Source organism: Crocuta crocuta, unplaced genomic scaffold (genome assembly GCF_008692635.1).
Source record: "Crocuta crocuta isolate KB4526 unplaced genomic scaffold, BGI_CrCroc_1.0 scaffold127, whole genome shotgun sequence".
NCBI classification, from domain to species: Eukaryota; Metazoa; Chordata; class Mammalia; order Carnivora; family Hyaenidae; genus Crocuta; species Crocuta crocuta.
Window position 1 is genome coordinate 13,257,174 of NW_027532008.1, and position 23,445 is coordinate 13,280,618.

Sequence of the window (23,445 nt, forward strand, 5' to 3'; positions counted from 1 at the left end):
TCTACCATTCCTCCCCTCCCTCTAGCCACCCTGGCCTTTGTCCTATTCCTTTAAAAAAAAAAAAAATCTACCTTATTCCTACTTCAAGGCCTTTGCTTCTACCGGGGCCCCTCTTCCTCGGCTGTTGTCCTTCCTGCAGAGATCTTTGTGTGACTAACTCCTTCCTGTGGTAGGGGGTGGGAGAGAGGGGCTTCACATGTCTAGTCTTCTGTGACCCACCAGGGGGTGTTTATATATATATATATATATTTATATATATATAATATATAATACATAAATGTCTATATAAATATATATAATTACGGTTTTATATATATATAAAACTATAATTTTACAAAATTGTCATTTTACTCATTGTTTATTACCCACCTCCTCTGCCATCAACTGAAATTCCAGGAGACCAGGGACTTTGTGTGTTCTGTTCACTAACACAGAACAACACCTGATACACATGGTGATCGAACTAAGGAAGAGACGAAAGAATGGATGGCAGGCTAACAACTAACTTTCAGGAATTTAAAATAGTTTTTAATCATACTACAAACAAAAGCAGGGTTGAGATTTCCTAATTATCTAGGTGATAGTTGAGGAGGCTATACCTGACCCAGAAGAATATCACATGTAATTTATTTACAAAACCTAACCCACAGAAAGTTTTAACTAGAAGATTATAGTTAGATAATCACTGGTAAGGAATCTGAAAGGTCTTGTGCTTACGTGAGCAAACATCAAAGGTCAGGACTGGGGGAAGTCTGCAAAGACAGAACTATGTTACTTCAGACAAAGACAGGTAAGAATAGTAGCAGCGGCACACTTGGGAGTACTCAGGTTGGGCCAGGAACTGCTCACAGAACCTCGCTTACAGTGGCTTATTTCACCTTCACAACACCAGGACGTATTAATTGTGCTATTGACTCCATTTTTACAGATAAGAAAACTCAAAGAGTTTAAGTAATTTGTCATGGTCACACATCCGGAAGCCAAAATTCACTCACAAGCCAATCTGGTCCAGAGTCCCCACTGCTAATCATGGCATTCTACCACTTCACCGAAAATAACAGCTAGCACTTAGCACTTGCCAGGCGCTCGAGCTCTACCTCTAATAACCTATGTAATCGTGATTAACATCATGAGGTCAAAACTATAATTATCAGTATCTTACAAACAAGGGGACTAAGGCACAGAAAGGTGACTTGCCTATGGTTACACAGCCAGGTGAAGTCCCAATGACTTGCCCTGGGTCACACAGCAAGCCCATATTTAATCCAGCAGACTGCCTTCAGAGTTCACTCTCCCAAACACTATTCTCTCTTGCTTCTCTTTCTCAGATTTGCTACCAGAGATGAACACATTTTAACCGGAAGTCTTACAAAGAAACAGCAGTGTGTGAGTCTCACCGTGGGCTTGGTCTCCCTTGGAACCTCATTTCTACTCCCTTGATCCTCTCCAATTCATCCCCCCATCGGTACCTTCATCTCCTCCAGGATTCGGCCTCCCCGATTTAACCAGATGTAATGCTCACCTTAAATAAATCTGAGAAACAATGGATGAATTCTTGAATCAAATTTTCAATCCAATTTCAAACTGCAGTGTAATAAAACCATATAGTAGTACCTACCAGGAAATCATGCTATTACAATCCAGCAGAAAGAAAATGAGAACGAAGGTTGTACACATGTTAAATGAGAAGATACCACAAAATAATATTTCCTGCAGGGATTTGAAACAAGGACACGGGTAAATCTGAAGTACATAAAGGGCAATACAACTGGCTACAGATGACAGGAAAAACACAGCAAAGGAAAATTAAACAGCTCTGTGCTAATGAAACTTCCAAAAGTTCTAGTGCCCCGACACAGGCAAAATTCAGCATGCGGCAAAGCTGACCACTGCCTTCAATGTGTGTTCTTCAAGAGATTTCAACTCCATGGAGATAATGTTTTCACGGAATGTCCCCCACTCTGTGACATTTTGAAATGGAAGTGAATAAACATAAATCTGAATTACAGCAATTTTAGTAAACGGACGTATTCCAAAAAGCAACAATCATCTATCTTTAGAGCCTCAAGACTCCACTTCAGAGAACATTTCCATGCACAATCGGTGCAGATTCGCCTTCCCAGAGAACACGAAACAGGGACAAAGACACGGACTCGCTCACCTGCTGCAGAAATGCGACAACACTCAGTGCTTTCCAATGTACTCAGTCCCCTGAACGTACTCAGTAACCTGGGACCTCACCACCAACTCTGAGAAATGACTTGCCTCTTCTTTTCATCTCAACAGTTAACGTCTCTAAATTTAAAATTGGCAGAAAGAAGAAACTGGTTCTATTTAATTTCCCTTCTGAATCAAAGAAAAGCTAATCCAAGGCTACCTTATCCCGAAGACGGAGGACACATTTTCAGGTAGCACAGAACCACCACAACTAGTGACAGTTTCTTACAGTTGACAAACCTGCCGGTCAGACTGTTCATGACGCCTCTGTGCCGTAGGAGAAGGGCCTGCCACGCACCTCACTCATGGGCATCTGTGAGGTCGCGGTGTGTCACTACTTAACGCAGTCTTTAGTGCACACAAAGCGGTGGCAACTGTATATTTAAAACAAAGACCTTTCAATGTGTTGATGAACCACTTTCAAATATAATCCTTTCAAGGTCGGCGAAGTCATCACTGTCAGTCCCAACCGAGGACAGCATTTGTGGAAATGCAGGCAGAGGAACTAAGAAAAGACCAGCTTTGACACTCTTACCTTTAAAGTTTTATAGTAAATGGCCCTGTTGATTTCCAGCGGAAATAAATTTTGCTCTTCTCCTGAGCAAGCCCAATTCACATATCGCAGCCAGTTTCCCTTCTCTGGATCGGTGGCATCAATGCACATCCATCCCAAATTTGGATAATATACCTGAGTGGGGGTGGGGGGGGAGGTAAACACCTTTGTTAAAATAGAAATGTCTTTAGTGTTTCCAGTTTCAACTTTTAAGACAGTCCTTTTTCATTATATGCAAGTACTCTACAGAACATTTCACAGAAACTGAATCAGCAACAGAGAAAAGAAAAATGAAAGATAAAAACAGAGATCCAAAACTGATAATCCTCATTAGTCATTTTTCTATCTGGGCTTGAGTCATTTTTTTTCTCCTAAACCTAAACAATGACAGTAACCGTGCTTGATGATCTCTAAATGCTCCGCAAATACTGTATGCACACAAAGACAAGCGACACTTCCAGCCTCTAAATGAACTTGAGAAGAAGAGTGAATTTCCAGCAGTGCCCCACTGCACCCAAGTCCCCTGAGGGTTCCGGGCTGTTGGGCAAGTCAGGTGCGGGGGCCCAGTCCTGTCAGACTACACCGCTGGGTGGGTCCCTTTCCTGCAATGCTGGTAAAGCACTTCATGATGGCATACGATGCCACAGCACACCCAGTAACCCCTCAAACCTTAACTAAGCACCTGTCATGACAAAGGTGTCCTGGAACATACTTCGGGAAATATCAGTGTTCTTCCGAGACCGGAAACCCAAGCACTCTTTCAGGACTCAGATTAAACTTACTCTTGCAAGAAACTTTCCCTGATCATCCACTCTCGGTCAATGTCCCCACCCCATCTACCTCTGCCACATTTCCAACGCTTCTCATTCCTTCATTTTAAAGAAAATCTATTTAGCAACTATTTTTAACTTTTATCTTTGTAAACACACACACACACACACAATTTACTTTCCCCAAACTAGACTGTAAAATACTTGATTAGGCCCTGAACTAGAACTGCAGGATCAACTGGTGATAGACCTGTCAAAAATAAAGCAAAAGAAATGAGTCTTTTACTTTCTCTTTAGAAAAGAAAGGAAAGAATCTCGATGCTTCTATTTCTTCCCTACATATACAAAGCCAGGACCCCCCCACACACACACTCATTTCTTCCTTTCTCTCCCACCCACATTACATACTCTACCGCTAGAACAAAACTCTCACTCTCCACTGTCAGCTCTTCTGACAATACGCGCATCGCCAAGCCTGTGTCTGGCAGGGGGCAGCGTCCAACCTCACTGGGTACTAACCATACTTCTTTCCTGTTAGGAGTTAGAGGTTAGGCATAGCGCTATATGCTTTCTGTATTATCTCACTTAGCCCTATGTAGAAGACTGATTATTAGCTCTCTTTTTTTTTAACATGTGGAAGTTGAGAATCAAAAGTTAACTGAACTTTCCCAAAGTCACCCACTGAATTTAAAAACAAACAAAAAAAAATCTGCCTGACCTCTACCATACTTATCAGCACCTTCTTTGACCAGCCTGGTTAAAAACTACAAATCCTTCTCTTCCCATCATCCTCTGGTCATCCCCCGAATTTATTTTTCTCCATGGCACTTATGTTCTTGTAAAGTATGAGATCATCTACTTAGGTACTTATGTTATTTGGTGGCTGCATCGCCACACCAGAGTATTAGCTCCATGAAGAGAAGACATGTTAGCCTTTTCTTTCACCGCAGTGCGTCCAATATCTTGACTGGTACCTGCACTGAGCAGGCCCTCAATAAGTAACTATGGAATATATGTAGGATGTTGTTACACATTAATGTATTAAAGAGCCATCATGTAATGAGCGTCTACTATGTGTCAGGTACCAGCCAAGGAGAGTATTTTCACTGTCCTAGAAGTAGTCCCTTTGAGTTTATTCAAAAATTGTCTGTTTACTGAAACCCCTTATCTGCACCACTCTAAACAAAAGCTATCCCACTGCTAGGAATTTACCCAAAGGATACAGCATTGCTGATGCATAGGGGCACATGTACCCCAATGTTCATAGCAGCACTCTCAACAGTAGACAACACATGGAAATGGACGAATAGATCAAAAAGATGTGGTTCATCTATACGATGGAATACTACATGGCAATGAGAAAGAATGAAATCTGGCCATGTGTAGCAACATGGATGGACCCTGAGGGCGTTATGCTTAGTGAAATAAGTCAGGCAGAGAAGGACAGATACCATATGTTTGCACGTATAGGAGGATTAGGAGGAACTTAACGGAGGACCGTGGGGGAGAAGAAGGGGAAAAATAGTGGGGGAGAGGGAGGGAAGCAAACCATGAGAGACTCTTGAATGCCGAGAACAAACTGAGGACTGATGGGGGTGGGGAGGAGGGGAAGGGGGGTGATGGGCATGGAGGAGGGCACTTGCGGGGATGAGCACTGGGTGTCATATGGAAACCAACTTGACAATAAATTATTAAAAAAATAAATAAACAAAAGCTATCCCTGTTGCGACAGACCCCTTTTCAAAGTCACTCTCATATACCCTCAGCGCGTAGTACAAGTATGCATGCATGCACAATCCTTTCCCTTTTTTTTTCTTTAATATTTATTTTTGAGAGTGGGGGGAAGACAGAAAATCCCACTCAGGCTCCACGCTGTCAGTGCAGGGCCCGTTGTGGGACTTGAACTCACGAACCGTAAGATCATGACCTGAGCCGAAATCAAGTCGGACGCTTAACCAACTGAGCCACCCACGCGCGCCATACACTCCTCTCCCTCTAAACAAAGAGAAAGGGAAGCCCCAAATGGTATGTTACAAAAGCATCACGATGCAAATTTCAAAGTTATGTTTTACACACCAGAATAACAGAAGCGGCTTTATTTTAAAATGTTTGAGGGATGTCCGTCATGCTTGCCAGCATGATGAATTAAAGGAAACGGCAGTAGCTGCTACTTGAACACTGCCACTCCATAGTAGTTAGTTACTTTTTACGAATTTCGGGATCAAAAGCATTGCTTTGTCATCACAGAGGCCAGCAGAGCCCTACTCACTCCGCGCCCGACATTCTGACACAGCTCCAGGAAGCAACAGGGCAGACGGAGACGGTGCTGGAAACCCCACACAGACCAAGCAGGCAGCTGGGGAGAGACCCCGAGTCGACCCACCAACTTGAGGATGACACCACGAGCTGCACCTGAACCCCCTGACTTCCTGGTCAACACTGACCTCTGAGAAGCGCAAGGTGGCCCACTTGAGTGAATTCTTTATTTCACTTTGTTTCAAAATGGAGGAAACCTCTGCTAAGTCCTACTTAAACTGAAACATGTATTTTCAAAGAAGAAGAAGAACACTTCAATTTCTTTAATGTGCAAAAATAATTCATAAAGGAATACACTTAACCAAAATATCATGAAAGAAATTAAATTTACCTAATAATCATAAGATAACTTCAAACTAGATCACTTTTACCTATCTAACTGGTAAAAAGAAATTTTTAAGAGAAAAAAAAACCCCACAGGACTAGAAAGCAGACATTCCCCCAAACAATGCTGATCAGAGAATAAATTGGTATCGTTTTTTGGATGGAATTTATTAGCGGTCCATGAGAAAAAAAAGGGTTTTTTAAAGCTTTAAAATGTACACACACCCCAGCAAGCATACACATTTGTAGGAATTTATTCTCATGAGATAACTGGCGGCAGTACCAAGATGTATGTACAAAAATGTTGCAAACGGTGCAGTTTATTACAGACGGTTTACAATTAATTGCTATGTGAAAACCACTCCGGATTATCTCAGTATGATAATCCATGCACAGAGCAGAATACTAAACAGACATTAAAAAGTACTTTTATAGAAACTGTTAGTTTATGCGGAATCTTTTGTTAGATATTTCTATATCCCTTAAGAACTTTTCCAATGCACACACGTTATTTCCACAATTGGAAGAAAACAAAGATAACCACAAGCTGGGGGACTATTTTTATTGTTGTAAAGGACAGACACAATACTACTGATGATTGAATAAAGCTAGTTAAAGTCTGGCTTAAAATGATAACCAGTTTGTTTTCAACATATGAATACATGAGGAGAAAAATGACCGGACACTAAATACATGAAACTGTTAATAATGGTTTTCTCTGAAAAGTGGGATTATCCATAATTTTTATTTTCTTTCCTCTATCTGAATTTTCCACCTTTCCTCCACTGACTTAGTATGATCTCAGAGTAAAAAAAGGGACATGGGTGGGGAGAGCACATTCGTCTCCAGCACGAAAACGCAGGTTGGACGGAAGGAATCAGAGGCCCCCGATGCTCCTCCTTCCTCCTGCCGTCACCATCGTCATCGCACACCCAGTTTTAAGTATGCAGCTGTCTCATTTTTATTGAGAGGCTAACCTTATAATTCGGAACTGGGATGAAAATGTGTTTTTATACAGTTGCCACTTTCATTGGTCAAACCTTGGCTTCCAATTTCCGTGACTGATACACAAAACCCACATGTTAAGATGTGACAGCTCGCTGCTTCATGTTAACCGCCAAGACTAGATAGACCACAAAGGTGCTGCAGCACCGCTAGCCTATGGTAGTAGAGAACGGACTAGAATCCCTTCTTTCACACAAAGAGAATGCAAAAGGCAGGTCAAACTTCCACTCTAGCTCAAGCTCAATAAATGATATGCAATCAATCAATTTCCAACTCTTTATAATGACCAAAAAATATTCGGCTGACTTGATCCCAGAGAGAAATATTGTCACACAACCAATTCCTGGTCCAACCTATACAGAAGCCCCTTTTAACAAGGCAAGGACACCTGACTGTGTATATACAAAACAGTTTTTACAAGTTAACTTTCAAATGGAAATTCCTTGGAGAAAAAGAGCTCAAGGCAGAGAAGCATCTCCACACCAAGCCCTGAGCTAGATGCTTAGTGAGGGATTTTATTTAACTTTTACAAGAACCCTACGAAATATCAGTAAGCCCTTTTAAATCAAGACACTGGGGAAGGTTGCTAATTTTACGAGAATTCTAAAGTCACTAAAAGTCTGAGCCAGGATTCAAACCCAGTTCCCCTCAGTTATGCTTCCATTTCAATTTTCCCCAAACCTCTCTTCCCATCCTGGACCGTCCCTCAGTCATCCAAGCCTGACCTCCCTTCTGCCTGTACCACTGAACACAGAATGGGTACTATCTCTTTGTCAAACAAAACATAATTTTCATACCACCCAATTGCCATTCAACTTAATCCAATCATTTTTAAATAACCATAAAACAACCTAAATTCAAAATCTAGTACACACTGCAATTTAAAAATGCATTAAAGTTAAAGCCTCCTGATGAATGGAGGATGTTTCGCAAAGAACGAACCAAACTGATAAAACATACTTACCTCACGGGTTGGGGGTGAGGGTTTTCACTTAGATCCGTCCTTATCATTTGTTACATACTATGTGTGTTCATTCAAATTTGTAAATTTTAAAAACCTCTCATTCAATTAATGTAAACATACATCATTTGAATCCTCAACTGTTTGTCTATGAGGTCCTTACCGCTCTCAACTTACAGTGACAGACTTACTCTGACACAAATCACTCCCGGGAATTAGGACAGAGCACTAAAGAGGCTTCCTCACACTGAGTCAACTCTCATGCTGACATCCATCTTTCAATCATCCAAACAACCCGCCCACCACCACCGAAATTAGAGTCTACAGTGATACAGCCATTCTGCTGCCTGTTCTCTGGACTTGCTCTTCAAAAAGCTCTGACACCTTACTGATGGTGGGGCAGAACCTCTCTGGGAGGTCCATGCCCCCGAGGCTCCTTCCCATCTCTATCCCTCTGGGGATCTAGCTTATTGAATTTCCAACATTATCCATACACCGCTTCCCACTTTTCCCGCCTGTTCCTGGGAGATGGACAATATCGATTTCACTTGTGGACACGGACAAAAAGGAGTAAAGGAGAGACAGGAGGCTGGTGCCTCTACAAGCCCGACTTGCAGAGCATTTACCTCCCGTGTGTTCCATAAGTAAACAATAGGTGGCACCTGGGTGGCTCAATCGGTTAAGAGTTGGACTCTTACTTAAAAGTGAGGATAAAGAAGAAAAGCATAGCCTCATCTGGTGTGGGAGCATTTCAATGAAAACATTTCATGCTAGATCTCCATAAATTATAAAGAATTTTATTAACACTACTACCTAGAAAATACCAAACCTTCTTGCTATATTCACATTCTAGTCGTTCTTGAGTTACAAAATTAAGTACTTGGAGGGTTTGTTAAGGACCATAAAACTTTCTGGAAACTACAAAGATGGATCTTTAGTACCAACCACTTCACCCTCAGACTGCTTTAGAAAACCAAAGTCTCCTTTTTAGAGCTATTCAAATGCATCACTGTATCTGAAATATTCTGAAGATTCTAGAATAAGAGAAATAAAATGAAATCTCATAGGTGTTACATTTTATTACAATAAGCAAACTTGTAGGCGATCCCAAAATATAAATTTAAAATCTAGACAGTGGGCCTCTTGGGGCACCTGGGTGGCTCAGTCGGTTAAGCGTCCGACTTTGGCTCAGGTCATGATCTCACAGTTCATGGGTTCAAGCCCCACATCAGGCTCTGTGCTGACAGCTAGCTCAGAGCCGGGAGCCTGCTTCAGATTCTCTGTCACCCTCTCTCTCTGAACCTCCCCTCTTCATGTTGTGTGTCTCTCTCTCAGAAATAAATAAAAAATATTTTAAAAACTTTTTAAACAGTAGGCCTCTCAAGCCAGCAAAGAACAGTACCACAGCCATCATTACCAAACACAGCACTGACCAACCCCCTGACCCTCTTTTCTGGAATTACTCTAAGTTTCATACCTACAACTACACAGATGTATCTGGAAAATCTCCCAACAACATATACTCTGTAAATGTTGACAGGTTTGAGGTAGGTCCCCCAATCAACAACCAATGGATGGATGAAATAATGTACTTGATTCTTAAGTTAGAAATTCTAACCCTTGGGGGCTTCTGGGTGGCTCAATTGGTTAAGCCTCCGACTTCAGCTCAGGTCATGATCTCATAGTTTCTGAGTTCAAGCCCCACATTGGGCTCTGTGGAGCCTGTTCAGATTCTGTCTCCCTCTCGCTCTCTGCCCCTCCCCCACTCGTGTTCACATGCATGGTCTCTTTCTCTCAAAATAAACATCTTCTTAAAAACAAATAAATAAATTAGAAATTCTAACTCTGGACTATGGATGTTTAAGGATTCCATATAACCCTATAAATCATATGCAAAATTTTGTACATTTTCTGTGGAAATTTTCAAAAGGGCCCACAACATAAAAAAAGAGTAAGACTCTCTAGGTTCTGCTAGTAAGAAGGGCACACAGAACAGGCAACCAAGAAGCTTGGACTCAAAGCCAGACTCCAGGACTGACAGCTTGAAGACATCAAGCAAGCCACCTCACACAGATTTCTCACCTATCGAAAGACTTAGGGCATTTCCGGTATCCTATTATTCCACAAACAAAAATCCCCATGGGGTATCACCAGTAATCTATGCGATACCGTGTATATGCCAAACTAGTGCTCGAGAACTTAGGGCACTGGTAAAAGCACACGCTAAAAGCTTAACAAATCGGAGCTAAATAACAGAATAAATACACTCCCAGAGAGATTTTTTTTTTTAACACCAGACCAAGTTGCCCATCTGAGTACAAGTTAACTTATTTGGGAAGATCATTTCTCTGTATTTCGATGCCCTCATCTGACCTGAAGTTCCTCAGAAAAGAGTATGACTGGCCTAGAAGCTTCTATGACCACCAACTCTATAGCTATTCCACTTTTAAGTACCAAGCTCAAAATCTTTTCACTGCCATCAACCACAGAGCTTCACAGTAAACCTAAGACACCAACTATCACCACACTCGCCCCCACTGCTTCTCCTTTCCACACACTGAGACCAGGGCTCAACTAACTTTTTCTGTAAAGAACTGCGCGCTATAAAGATTTTCAGCTTTGCCGGCTGCACGGTCTCTGTTAAAACTACTCAACTCTGCCACCATAGGGCCAAAGCAGCCATCGATAACATGCAAACAAATGAGCCCAGCTATGTTCTAATAAAACTTAATTCATGAGCGGACATCTGAATTTCATATGATTTTTATGTGTCACGAAACATTTGATTTTTGGTTTAAACCACTTAAAAATGTAAAAAGCACTCTTGGCTGTGGGACTGTAAAGAACAGGCGGCAGTCTGCACTTCCAAGTGACACAGGTCTTTTCCTCTGGCGCTACTCTGGTGCAAGTTTAGAAGATAGAAAGAAGAGCTAGGTAGTACTTTCTAGAAAAAGGTTCTCCAGGATCAGGGGGCTGACTTCTCTGCTCTCCTTTTTCTTCTTGCCTCCATTTTAATCTTAGAAATAATCTGAAATTGGATGTGTTGAGCTAGGGAGTGCCTGGGTAGTTCAGTCAGTTAAGCTTCTGACTCTTGATTTCGTCTCAGGTCATGATCCAAAGGTTACTGAGATGGAGTCCCGAGACAGGTTCTGTGCTATAGGTTCAGAGCCTGCCTGGGATCGCTCTCTGCCTCTCCCCTGTGAACACACACGTATGCACACTTTCTCCCTCTCTCTCCCTCTCTCTCTCTCTCTCTCAAAATAAATAAAGATCAAAGAAAAAAAAGTAAGTGTTGAGCTAGCAAACACTAGGGAATGCACTTGCTAATGTCTAATACTAACAGTGCTGACCAATAAAAGGTTTTTCACTCCTTCAAATAATTAAAGTCTTCTCGTTATAGAGCAGTAATTCATCAATTTTAGTTGAAACACAATTCTACGTCTTCCCACAATCCCCAATTCAAAAGTTGTTTGCCTAAATGAATAGCATGCAAATAGAAGTAGTGAACTATCCAGTTTTCATTCATAAGAATGGGGCAGGGGAGGGGACCCTGAAAGAGATTAACAATATTGGATTTTAAAAAGCTAGAAAAAAGTGTACTTTTGGTGGTTTTGCAAATTCGTGCAATCCTTCTGGATTAGCAAAATTCACCAGAGATTAAGATGTAAATAACTTCTGACTTAACATTTATACTTCTAGGAATTTATCTGAAAAAGATAGCCAGACAAGCCAGCATACATGTATACACAGTGAGTTTCATACTCAGAAGAGTTGTTAATATCATGAAAAGATTAAAACTACTTAAAGGTACAACTGGTTGAACAGTGGAAGGATACAATGGAATTCTAGGTGGCCATAAGAATATGCAGATGAAACCGTTCGACATGGGCACATCCAAAGCATATCGAAAGAGAAAAACACGTCACAAATTGCACGCGCGCTTTGATCTCAGTTGCATGAAGCATCTATATATGGCATTTGTCTACGCAGCCGTGTGAGAGAGACAGAAGAAAACCAGGCAGAGAAGCGCAGGCTTAGAACGTTCACCAAAATATTCACAGATGGTTTTTACTTTCTTGTTTATAGTGTTCTGTAATGTTTACATTACTTTACAATGAGCATGTATTACTTTTATAATTTAAAAAAGACTGATCGGCATGTACACCAAGAATGAACCTTAATGAAAACTATGAACTTTAAGTGGCAGTGATGTGCCATCCGTGCAGGCTCTCTGAACGTCTAATAAATGCACCACTCTGGTGTGATGGGGGCAAGGGGCTGGGGGTACACAGGAACGCTCTTGTTACTTTCCGCTCACTTTGCTCTGAACCTAAAACTGCTTTAAAAAATAAAGCCTAGGGAAAAAAAGTATGAAGACAACTCATATACAAACGACTCACAAGTTCAACAGAAGCTACCTGAGACTCATGGAAGTGAATCTGAAAGGCTTTTGTCAGAAGCCGGGCTTTAGAACACGGCAGAACGGCCTGTGGGGGGCAGTCACGTGAGTATCACACCAAGTCCAGCACCTCAGCTGGCCAGCAAGCAGCTCCCCCCAAGAAACGGCTCAACCGCGCTCTCCCCTTAGGAGAAACGGACTCTGCTGCATTCACCCTGAGGACGCTTTGTTTCTCTCCTGTTGTTTCTGATTTAATAGAATGTTTTCAGTGAAAGCTTAGGGGACTTAAGACTCTGTGAGACAATCAAGGGCTCAAGAAAAGCAATTTAACACTCAGATTAGCTTTAAAATGGAGTTCTAGCTGGGGTAAAAGACCAGTCTGCTAAAAGATAAGCAGGTCTTAAGGGGCTTTAATGGAAGAACAAATGCCAAGATGAGATTTTAACGATAAGCAGTTTCTGTTACTTGAATAGGAGGTAGAGGCATTCTGATGCAAGGCTGAGGATCAGACGGAGGACGGAAGAAATCACTGGGAATATACTCAATGTTACTTGGTTTTACTTTCTTTACAAGAAACACGGACATCATAACTGCTGCCTCCTGCATTTTGCCCAGTGCATACCTGTACAGATACATGTCACATACATCTACCTTTATTTTAACAGAGCAAGCAAGGGCTTACAGGTTTCTGTACGGAATACATACCTTGTGGTCGGAACTACCTGAATGACATCTAGGTGTTTTTCATTCCAAGGAAAAGCCAGCCTTGACAAGAACTAAAGCTTTAAATTTAACAAGAACTGGCAATGTCAGAAGACTCGCAAACTGCGGTGGTATACAAGTAGAAGTACCCTAAGCTAACAATGCGATCTTAACATGTTTCTAGGTAGAAATCAAATCCCTAATATATCATGGCTCCAAATTACGATATTCACCAAGCTACTATCAACTCATACTATGTTTGAATTTCAATACAAATGAAGTTTAATTTACAAAAGACACTATTAATAATTTATATACTATGCCCAACAATAACAAAGAGTTAAAGTGGGTAAGTAAGGTACATTAAACTTAGGTATAATATTAATGATATTTGTTCAAGCTTAGCATCACACACACAGAACTTGGAGAACACACCTCCTGGTTTCCAGACATTATCCTCACTAAGATTAGTGTTGACCTGGTAGAGCATCTTTGTTAAGTTTCCCTTGGGAAATTTCAAAACTTAAAAATGCAATTTATGTGGGGGCATCATTTTGTGGTCCAGACATTTTTAATCATACAGGCATTATCTTGAGTAATTAATATCACTTTTTGGCTGGACAGTTGTTCTACAAATTATAAGTGCCCTTTTACTTCAAAAGTAGTGAAATAGCATAATACAATTATTCGGATGCTAACTCCTCACTTCCTAAGGTCCTTTGGGTTAACTGTCATCAGATTTATTATAAAGGATTCACAACAAACACAAAACTCAAAATTACTGGAAGAAACCATAGGAATCTGCACGGTAAGAAACACTGCTCTGAACACTGAGAACAACAGCAGCATACCTCAGATGTACAAACGTCACAGAACTTCTTGATGTAAAGTATCCAGGCATTTCCTAGGCATATTTTACTTTTAGGCCTGTGTATGTTTACGTGTGAAACAGATGTGAGTCAATTTCAGACAATCTGATAGGAAAAACTTCACTTGTTTTGAAAAGGAGTCACACCACTGAGATCCTATCAGAACATGAGAGCTTCCCCAGAGCACCTGATCTGAACAAAATTCCACATAAGTGATGAATCTGCATGCAATGCTCCAGGAAATAGTAACAACCTATTTACCTTCACAGCTATCTTAACGAGGGATTTTTTTTTTGTCCCCATTTTTAAATTGAGGATTTTAGGGCCCAGAGGTGAAGTACCCTACACCCAGAGTCACACAGCTAAAATAAAGGTAGGATCTGAAGCCAGGCAATCCCATAAAACATTTTTAAATGCCTCACTGTCAGGAGGGGACATGGGTCCTAGCTCTGCATCAACACTGCTCTCGACACGGGTCCCCGCAGGGAGGACCAATTCACCTCTGTTCCTGACTGCTTCACCTCTGTAAGGAATGTGCTAATGCCCTAACCCTGTCTTCCAGGATCATAGCGAGAAGAGGAAATGCACAAAATTAAAGCCTCCTGAGAAGTCCAAAGCACTCTATAAATAATGTGCCATGTGCTAAATATATCTAATTCTGAATATTCCAGCAACACAGAGATTATTTTCTAAAACACAGAGAAGACCCTAACAGTGTCTTATTTGTGGCCACCTCAGAGTGTCTTTTATGACATCTATCTGGAAGCCTGCAAAAAGGCACAGACCAAAGTCTTGGCTGTAAAGCAAAACACCCTGAATAAGGCAATATAAAAAGTGGATTTGATATTCAATATTGAGGACGCACAAGCTGCTTCAAAATACAAATGTAAACAGTGGTCTATATCCAGAGAAATTCATTTTCTCTTTAATAAAAATATTCTTGATTTTAAAGAACATAGTAAGAGGACAATGTTAATTTCACATGTCAAATCTTGAGAGAATGATAAACAAAGAATCAGAATTCTTTCTTACCTCCCACATGTACACATTATTCTTAACCTGAGATCTTTTTTTCTTATCTCCAACAAATGGCCCAAACTTTTTGCCTTTTAAAATTGGTTTAGTGGCCCAGACACCTAGAAAATAAAACCAATATTTTTATAAAGTATTGTGGTTAAAAATCAAAGCATTAAACTCAATTGTTTCACAAAACAGTTAAAAAGCTAGCCAGTCTACAAGCAAGATAATGTGAAATCCATGGAGAGCAAGTGAAATTAAATGAAATCAAGTCTTCCAGGGAGGATTTTTATTTTTCTTCTTTGTGTTCTTCTGTGTTTCCCAAAGAGCCTGTAAAGAACCTACACTGTTTCAGAAGTAGGAAAGAATGTTTTATATCTGTTTGTTTCCATTTGTCACATGTAAAGTTACCCAGATGGTACAATCGCAAATACTCAGGGAACAGCACAATAACAACTAAAGAGAAAAAAATACGATTAAGGAGTGAAACTATAATTTTTAAAGAAATGTTTTTGTTTTTAAGATTTATTTATTGATTTAAGTAATCTCTACACTCAACCTGGGGCTCAAACTCATGACCCCGAGATCAAGAGCCACATGCTCCGCCAACTAAGCCGGCCAGGCGCCCCAAAACTATCAATAATTTTAAACTCCTCTTTCTCCTTTTCTGCAGCTTTGAAATTGTCTCCAATGAACATGAACTGCTTTTCTAAAGGCTGAGAAATACAGTTTTACGAATAAGCATTTCTGAAGTTTGCTTGCTCAACGTGGAACACCCTTTCCTCTCCAGCTAGGTCTCCTGAAAACTTAGCTACTAAGACAACTCATTCTTCAGAGTTTCAAACAGCCAAGAGTTATACTGCTGCTGCTCTGTGGTATTCCCGGGCTGTTTCTTATTCTCTGCACAAACCATAGGCAAACAGACAAGCTGAAGAAGGAAGAGGGCAGGATGGTGGACGGTGGCGGTGGAGCCAAGGGAACCAGCACCCAGAGGGGTCGCTCGCTGACAACATCCCTTTGAACAAGCTCCCTCTTCTGCTCTCAGTTTCCCCAGGCACAGAAGGAAGGTGGAGGCTGAGCCAGTCCCATCCAGCTCGGAGGTTCAGATTTCAATCTTCCATATGTCCCTGAATCCAGTTTGATAACAGAGCTAACAATCAATTAGGGGAGCTATAAAATCAACCACTTTCACATGAATGATACAATAGAAGTGCTCCAGTTACTTACTGAATACTTTTTTCAGTGAGAATTAGGAAAAGCATTTATTAACAATCTATTCATACACATATACACAAAACCTGGAATATCAAAAATACATCTTTAAAAAAAAAAAAAAAGGGATACGAACATGATCTACTCCAAAAAAGTACTTTGACTAAATTTTTATGCCTTACTTCCTTATTAGCCTTCTGTCTAATGATTAGGGCACAAAAGCAAAACCAAATACACAAAAGCTTGGTTTGTATTCAGTGACAAATCCCTGCCAGAAACATGCAGATACACTCAGGTCATTCATTCAAGTTCCTGCTGAGGCCCGTGATGCATCAGGTACTAGACTAGGGACACAGAGATAAGTAAGGACTGAAGGCACACACGATCATGTGAAAATACACAAGAATGAAACCAAATACAATGGCACAATCACACTCAAGTCCCGGTGCAACCGGAGAGGAGGGAGCAACACGCTCTGCAGGACGAAGGGCCCTGAGGAGGAGACGTGCAAGGGAACACGCGGGCTGAGTCACGAAGGATGGGAGGCGGTGGGCGTGTAGATATTTCTGGTGCAGTTTTATAATCTACGTCCACCCTGGAGTCCTAACTAGAAAATGCAGAACCACCACACAATGTTCTAAGTCAAAGTGTAAACCTGTTGCTTTTCTGATGAGCTCCCCACAGGCTGCTCCCTTCCCCTCCCCGCCCCCTCCTGGGACCCTAGTACTCACCAATCCGAGTCTTGTCAACAGCAGATGGGAAAAGCCTCACTTCCTCCGGAAGTCCTCGAAGCACATGTTCAGGTACCTCAGCCAGGCTCTCAGCAGCTGCGACAGGCTCGGTGGCGTTCTGCAAGTCAAGGAACAGAAGGATCAGAGCAGAGGGAAGCAAACTCAGTTGGCATTGTTGGGGGTTTTTTTCTGGTCCAATAAGCAAATATGCAAACATGTAACTGAAAGCTGAGGCCGGCCAGCCAGCCCCAGACTGCAGGATGCAGATGCGAGATGCAATGCAGAGCATTTCAGGAGCTGCTTTCACGGTTGTTTGGGAGTCTCCAAAGGAAACTACCACAACCTTCAAGCCTGTCTGCGTTGATCTGTTCTGTTCAGCCACCTGTAGTCATTTTCAAGCTATGTAAATGTCTGGCACCATCCTGTGTTACACTCCCACAGAATCTGGAAGTAAAATACGGCTTAAGCTTCCTTTCAAGTCAAAGGCTACTGTCAGCATTTTAGAACACTTAAAAAATAGAAATCAACCCTCCTACTGAAACAAATACTTTTGGCACACACTGTGAAGGCCCTGCCAACCGGCCAGACCCCCCCCCCACCTGTGCTTTCATCGTTCGAGCAGCAACACCCCCTTTAACAGGGGCTTGAATATTCTGACAAGAACACTACACAACTTTTTCTGGGCCCTCAATGGAAATGCAACCTTTCCAGAAAACAGTAATTTACCACCTCGATCAAGTCAAACCCTAACTAGCAAAGTTGCCAGAATTATCAGTCTCCATGAAGTGGAGAATTTTATATAATTACTAACCAAAATTCACTTTAATCTTAATAAGATTACTATTAGGTATGTATTATATAAGGGAACAGAAAGCAGAGATCTGAGGCAACTGGTGAAACATGGCTGTTATTCTGAAAATAACGTTCAATTAAAGGAAAACCAAGTTTGTATTGACCATTACCCACATACCCCGAAGAACCGATGTACGTATCCTAACGCCACTAAGAATGATGGGTCCTCTAGTCTTAGGTGTTTTCTATTTCGCTGCAAGGGGAAACACTTCTCAAGGATTTTCAAAAGAAACCAAAGTAAAGCAAAAAGCAACCTCCAACCTAAAGAAGTTAATTTCCCCCACAGTGAAGCTCTTACAGCTTCTAAGAAGGTTCTGTGCAAAGACAAGAATATCATCCACATTTGTGTACTCTCAACATTTTTTTTTAATTATTTTTTTGGATCAGGAGGCTGCTTCAAGAGAAAGAAATCCCACAGCCAGGAGCAACTGTGGGCCGTTTCAAGCCGAGATGCACAGGAGGGGGCACCCAGGGACGGAGACTCCTTCCTCAAACACTGCAAAGCTCCCAGTGCCGACCCTTCCGAAGCGCTAACGCTCTGGCCCTGCTGGAGCCACAGCTTCGTCCTGACAATGACGCCAAGCACACGTTAATGCCTTTCAAAACACAAGGATGCCAACGCTGCCCCAGAAAATGGCTTTATGGTGTTTTTAATTAGCTAAAGTGTGAATAAATTTAGCACACAAATTCCTCACTTTTAAAATTCTAATCTATAAACAGCGACTTTGAAAACAGGAGTAACTTTTTTCCAAAGGGGGAACAGGTATTAAATTGGCAGTCGGTATCCCAGGCTCCATAATAATTTTTAACACTGACAAACACGAAGAAGTACTTAGCTAAGGCTCTGAGTCCTATCAGCACAGGGCCATTTAGCAGCATGGAGAAGATTTCTTCTCCTTTCTCAGATGGGACCCTAGCCTAAGATTTAAAAGGATCTGACACCATTCAACGTCCCTAGGAGCTGTGAAAAGACAGTGCATCAGCGACTCCAAAATGGGGCTTCCAGGCACTATGACAATAATACTAATAAGCTATTAGTTCCCGAGAAAGTCCTCCGGGGCCTCAGGACAAGGCCCTATACGAACCATCTTCTATGCATGATGGCATTTACTCCAAACAGCTCAAGCGGCAGGGGCTGTCATTGCTTCCTCTAGCGCCACACCAGCTCTATCCCTCCCAACCCTCTCCCCACACCCAGCACACTCATAAAGGAGGAAACTGAGGCTTCCTCAGGAAACTGAGGGAAGTTGTCTAAGTTGCTCAAGACCAGGATTTGAACCTTGTCTGTCTGACCCTGAGCCCATGTTCATAACCACTGTGCTCTTTCCAGTTAAGATCCCACTGAAGAAGGTTTGAGGATCTAACGTAAAACATGCTAACTACAGGCGGTAGCGCTGTATTATAGAATTGAAATTTGGTAAGAGAGTAGAACTTAAATGTTCTCACCAAAAAAGGGGGGGGGATAAATATGAGAGATGCTGATGGATGTAGTAATTAACTAGATGGTTATATGTATACCAAATTACCACTATGTATACTTTATATATCTTACAATTTGTCAATTATACCTCAATAAAGCTGAAGAAAAAAAAGAAAGAAAGAAAGAATTCTGCTGCAATATCATCTAAGAACCTCTGCCCTAAAACCTCCCAGCGTCCAGCGAAGTGCCAGCAGGCGACAGCTCCTGGGACAGGAATGGTCATTCCCACAGGAGCCGTGTCACTGGAGTATAATTTGGAGACGACGTGTATTAACATTTCTGATACAACGGTGAACAGAAAGGACCTCAGCAGAGCTGCTGCAGGAAAAAAGAGAAGACAAATTCCTATGTCCAGGTTTATTCACCTGCTTGTGGTGAACCCGTGCTTGTAAATTTGGGTTCATTTACTAGTGGAGGAAAGCTTTTCTTTTCTGTTTATTTTAGTATCCTTTGTACTACAAGACTCAACTAAAATCTGAGGACTTCCAACCACAGGAAGCCAACCCTGGCAGCCCCAGGACCTTGCTCTCCCCTTTCCGGCTGCGATGGCTCTGGCTGGAAATTGCCTCTCCCCTTCCTTAGTTTTCCTTCATAGCTCTTACCACGATTTTAAAAAATTATTTGTAAAACTCCCCTGATAAACTACAACAATGCTTAGCAGGGGACACAACATGTTTGTTGTCACTTAAATATCTGAATGAATAAATAATTCTTGTAAACTAACTTAAAACTTTTCTAGAAAAAGGAGAGCTAGAAATAAATAAAATAGTTGGGTCATCTATCCGAAAGTATTTTTTCCATGTGTGCCTGAATTTATTGGAATGTGAGGTAGCTATATTTCTAGGTCAACATAAGAATTCTTTTTTAGAAAATGTGATACATGTTTTCAATTCCAAGCACCCAATTTACAAGTAAACCTTTGGAACAAAAGACTATTAAAAGAAAATTTCTCTCTCTGTCCCCCACTCGCCATTTATAAACTGGGATCTTATTTACACATACAAACATACATATACACAATACACCTATATCTTTATATGTGTACATCCTTAAAGTATTAGATATAATATCATACTCCAAACAAGGCCATCTTGGTTGTTACACTAAACACACAATTTGGTCCTGGGACTTTTTCCCTGATCAGTTTTTCTCTAAAAGAAATTGCAAGATCTACTCAATTTCTGAGTCCCTTCTATGGACCAGGCAATGTTTTAAGCACCTCATTTGCCTTAACGATGTGTCACTCTAGTGAGGAAGGTAGACAAAATCAACCAAGGATATACAATGCCCGGTGCTTACTGATGCTCTGAAGAAAAATTACGCACAAGAAGAGAACGCGGTGGCTGAGACGGGGAGGTGCGATTTTAGACAGAGTGCTTCCCGAAGTAGGAAGGGTGTGACAGTATGGGGGACACACATACCAGGAAAGGTAATCAGCAAAGACAGAGTATGAGAACAGAAGGTGACCAACCAGGGACCAAACTGCAGGATCCACGAAGGACCCCTGCTCCTCCCCCTGGAGTGGCCGACGGCCCGTCCTTGCTGTCTCAGAATACAGGCACGTTTCGGTTTCAAGGGTTTCTGGACACTGATCACTATGGTAAGCACAGAGGACGTTACAAGGACTTCTCCACTTTCCTATTACGTAACAGGAAACATAAGAACTCGTTGATTTCACCGCTTACTGAAGTAAAGGCTCCAAACATGTATCAGTAAACTGATCTATAGCAGTACATGTTAAATTTAATGGGTTAAATTTAAGTTAACATAATAAGCTACTTAGTTATTAACTATTCACTGATCTCATTAAATCAATGTCTCTAACTTTCTAACTCAAACTCACAAGAAATCAGGATTCCCTCCCCTCCCCGATTCATGGCCACAAGCAGCTCTCCTTCCTTCAGTCCATCGCTGAATCATTAACACACACTTCGTGAAAGCCTGCTCCCGGCTGGCCCTGTGCTGTGCGGTGGGTGCAATGGTTAATAAGGCTGATCCAGCCCCTCTCCTCACAAAGCTCTTTCAGGGAACTGCTCTTTTCCTTCCCTTAATACCTACTACCTTTCCCCTGGCCCACGATGACCTTCCCATGCTGGATGGTGGGCGAGCTTCAGGAGTATGACATCCCTCCTCTGGGCCATGTTCTGTGCTTAATGTTTCTCATGCAATAGCTCACAATGATCACAGCTAACACTGAAGGATGTTCAGGACACCATTCGGATGCTATTCCAAGCTCTTCCTAGGCATCAGCTCGTTTAATCTTTACACCACCGCCTCCAACTGCGGGCACCTTCACGATCCTCACTTCACAGATGAAACTGAAACCTGTCCACAGTCTCAGCCAGTAAGTGGCAGAGCAAGGATTCAAACCCAGACAGTCAGGTTCGGGGTCTGGATTCTCAAATAGTGTGCCATAGAGCTGTCCCGTCAAGTAACTCTCCCAAGCTACGTGGTTTTAAAGCAGCAAGCCAAGGGGCACCTAAGTGGCTCAGATAGTTGAGCATCCGACTCTTGAGTTCGGGTCATGATCCAAGGGTCATGGGATCAAGCCCTGCATCAGGCTCCAGGCTGAGCGTGGAGCCTGCTTAATTCTTCTCTCTCCCTCTAACCCTCTCTCCCTCTCACACTCTCTAAAATAAAATTTCTAAAAATACATAAAAAATAAAAATAAGAAAAATAAAGTAGCAGAGCCAAGATAAAGTCCAGACAGACTCCAAAGTCCACATTCCAACCACCAAGCCAGGGGGGTGTCGCACAATCATCTAGAGCCACCTTTTGGGGGTCCACAGGGTCAGAGCTATTTTAACAATAATACTAAAATGTTACCTGCCTTTTTCATTCTTAGGCATGTAGAGGGGAGGTTTTCAGGTTTATGACAAATGATGATGTCATCATTCCACTGGCTAATTGATGTGTGACTGTCTAATCTTGTGTTTTAAAAATTTCTGAATTATGAATAAGGCCTGTGGTCTAAGTAACTCCTGAACTAGGTCTAGTTCCTGGTTTTGATACTGTAATAAAGTAAGATGCTACCACCGTGAAAAGCTGAGTAAAGAAGAGTACAGGGATGCTCTGTACTGTTTTTGCAACTTGCTGTGAATCTATACTTCCAAAAAACTGTTTAAAGAATTTTTGTTTCGAGGAATGCATTTGGTAGAGCTTGCTCATTCGGTGGGGCGTGTTGGGGGTAGAGCTTGTTGGGACTCTTGATCTTGGGATCGAGAGTTCAAGCCCCACATGGGTGCAGAGATTACTTCACAGAAAAAAAATTGTTTCAATTTGCCCCATGGTAAATATCCAAAGATCTAATCCACATAAACAAAAAGCCTGAGGATCACTGCACTAAACAGACCACCTCTGCTCTTCCAGCACCTCCCACCTCAGGACCGAGAAGCAGAGAACAGGAGAGATTCTGAGACTAAACCGAAAGGAGGAGGAAGGAGGGCAGGGTCCGCACATTCGCACCCTACCTCCCCAACTTCACTACAGCTGAAGGGGCTGCTCCCCAAAGGCACAAGGGGGGGGGCGGGNACAGGTTTCACTCTGAATGGCTAAAGGAGGACAAATAAAGTGTACCAGGATAATCCGGGATAAGCAGCTTCAAAAGTAATTAAAGGCAACAACCTATTGTCCATGGCCCTTCGAGGCTCCTGCAAAGGTGAGAAAGAAAAGCAAAAGAGAGTCCCTACCCCTTGCTTTAAGCACCAGGGAGGTGGGGCCAAGACCTACCCAGCAGGAGGGCGCCCCTCTGCCCGCAGGGCTCTGGGCCTCTGCCCCGCCCTAAGGAACCCGGTCCCAGGTCCCACCAGGCAGGATGTCCCCTAAGGCTCCAGCACCACACTCCCCACCTCTCCCAGCACTTTGCACTTTGTAGGCACTTAGCGGCTGGCTGGTTTAACGGCCTCTCCACCAGAGGCAAGTCTAGGCTGCAGACCCAGGGGACAGGTTCTGTTTCACTCACCACTGCACCCGGCGCCTGGCACAGGATGCCCAGCTCCGAGCGGCGGTTGCTGTCAACAAACAAACAAGTGTCTGGC

At 42.2% G+C, this 23,445-nt stretch overlaps 2 long non-coding RNA genes across 2 annotated transcripts in view; one reads left to right on the forward strand and one right to left on the reverse strand.

Moving 5' to 3' along the window:
* Positions 1-1,544, forward strand: part of LOC144241186 (uncharacterized) — a 4,800-nt gene extending 3,256 nt beyond the window's left edge. The window contains exon 2 of the long non-coding RNA XR_013337984.1: positions 1,329-1,544. This is a non-coding gene — a long non-coding RNA (uncharacterized LOC144241186). The remainder of the gene's footprint in view (positions 1-1,328) is intronic.
* Positions 1,545-1,616: 72 nt separating this feature from the next.
* The window catches only part of LOC144241184 (uncharacterized), a 33,110-nt gene continuing 11,281 nt past the window's right edge, over positions 1,617-23,445 (reverse strand). The window contains exons 2-4 of the long non-coding RNA XR_013337983.1: positions 17,077-17,194; positions 15,149-15,252; positions 1,617-2,905 (exon numbers count right to left, since the gene is read on the reverse strand). This is a non-coding gene — a long non-coding RNA (uncharacterized LOC144241184). The remainder of the gene's footprint in view (positions 2,906-15,148; positions 15,253-17,076; positions 17,195-23,445) is intronic.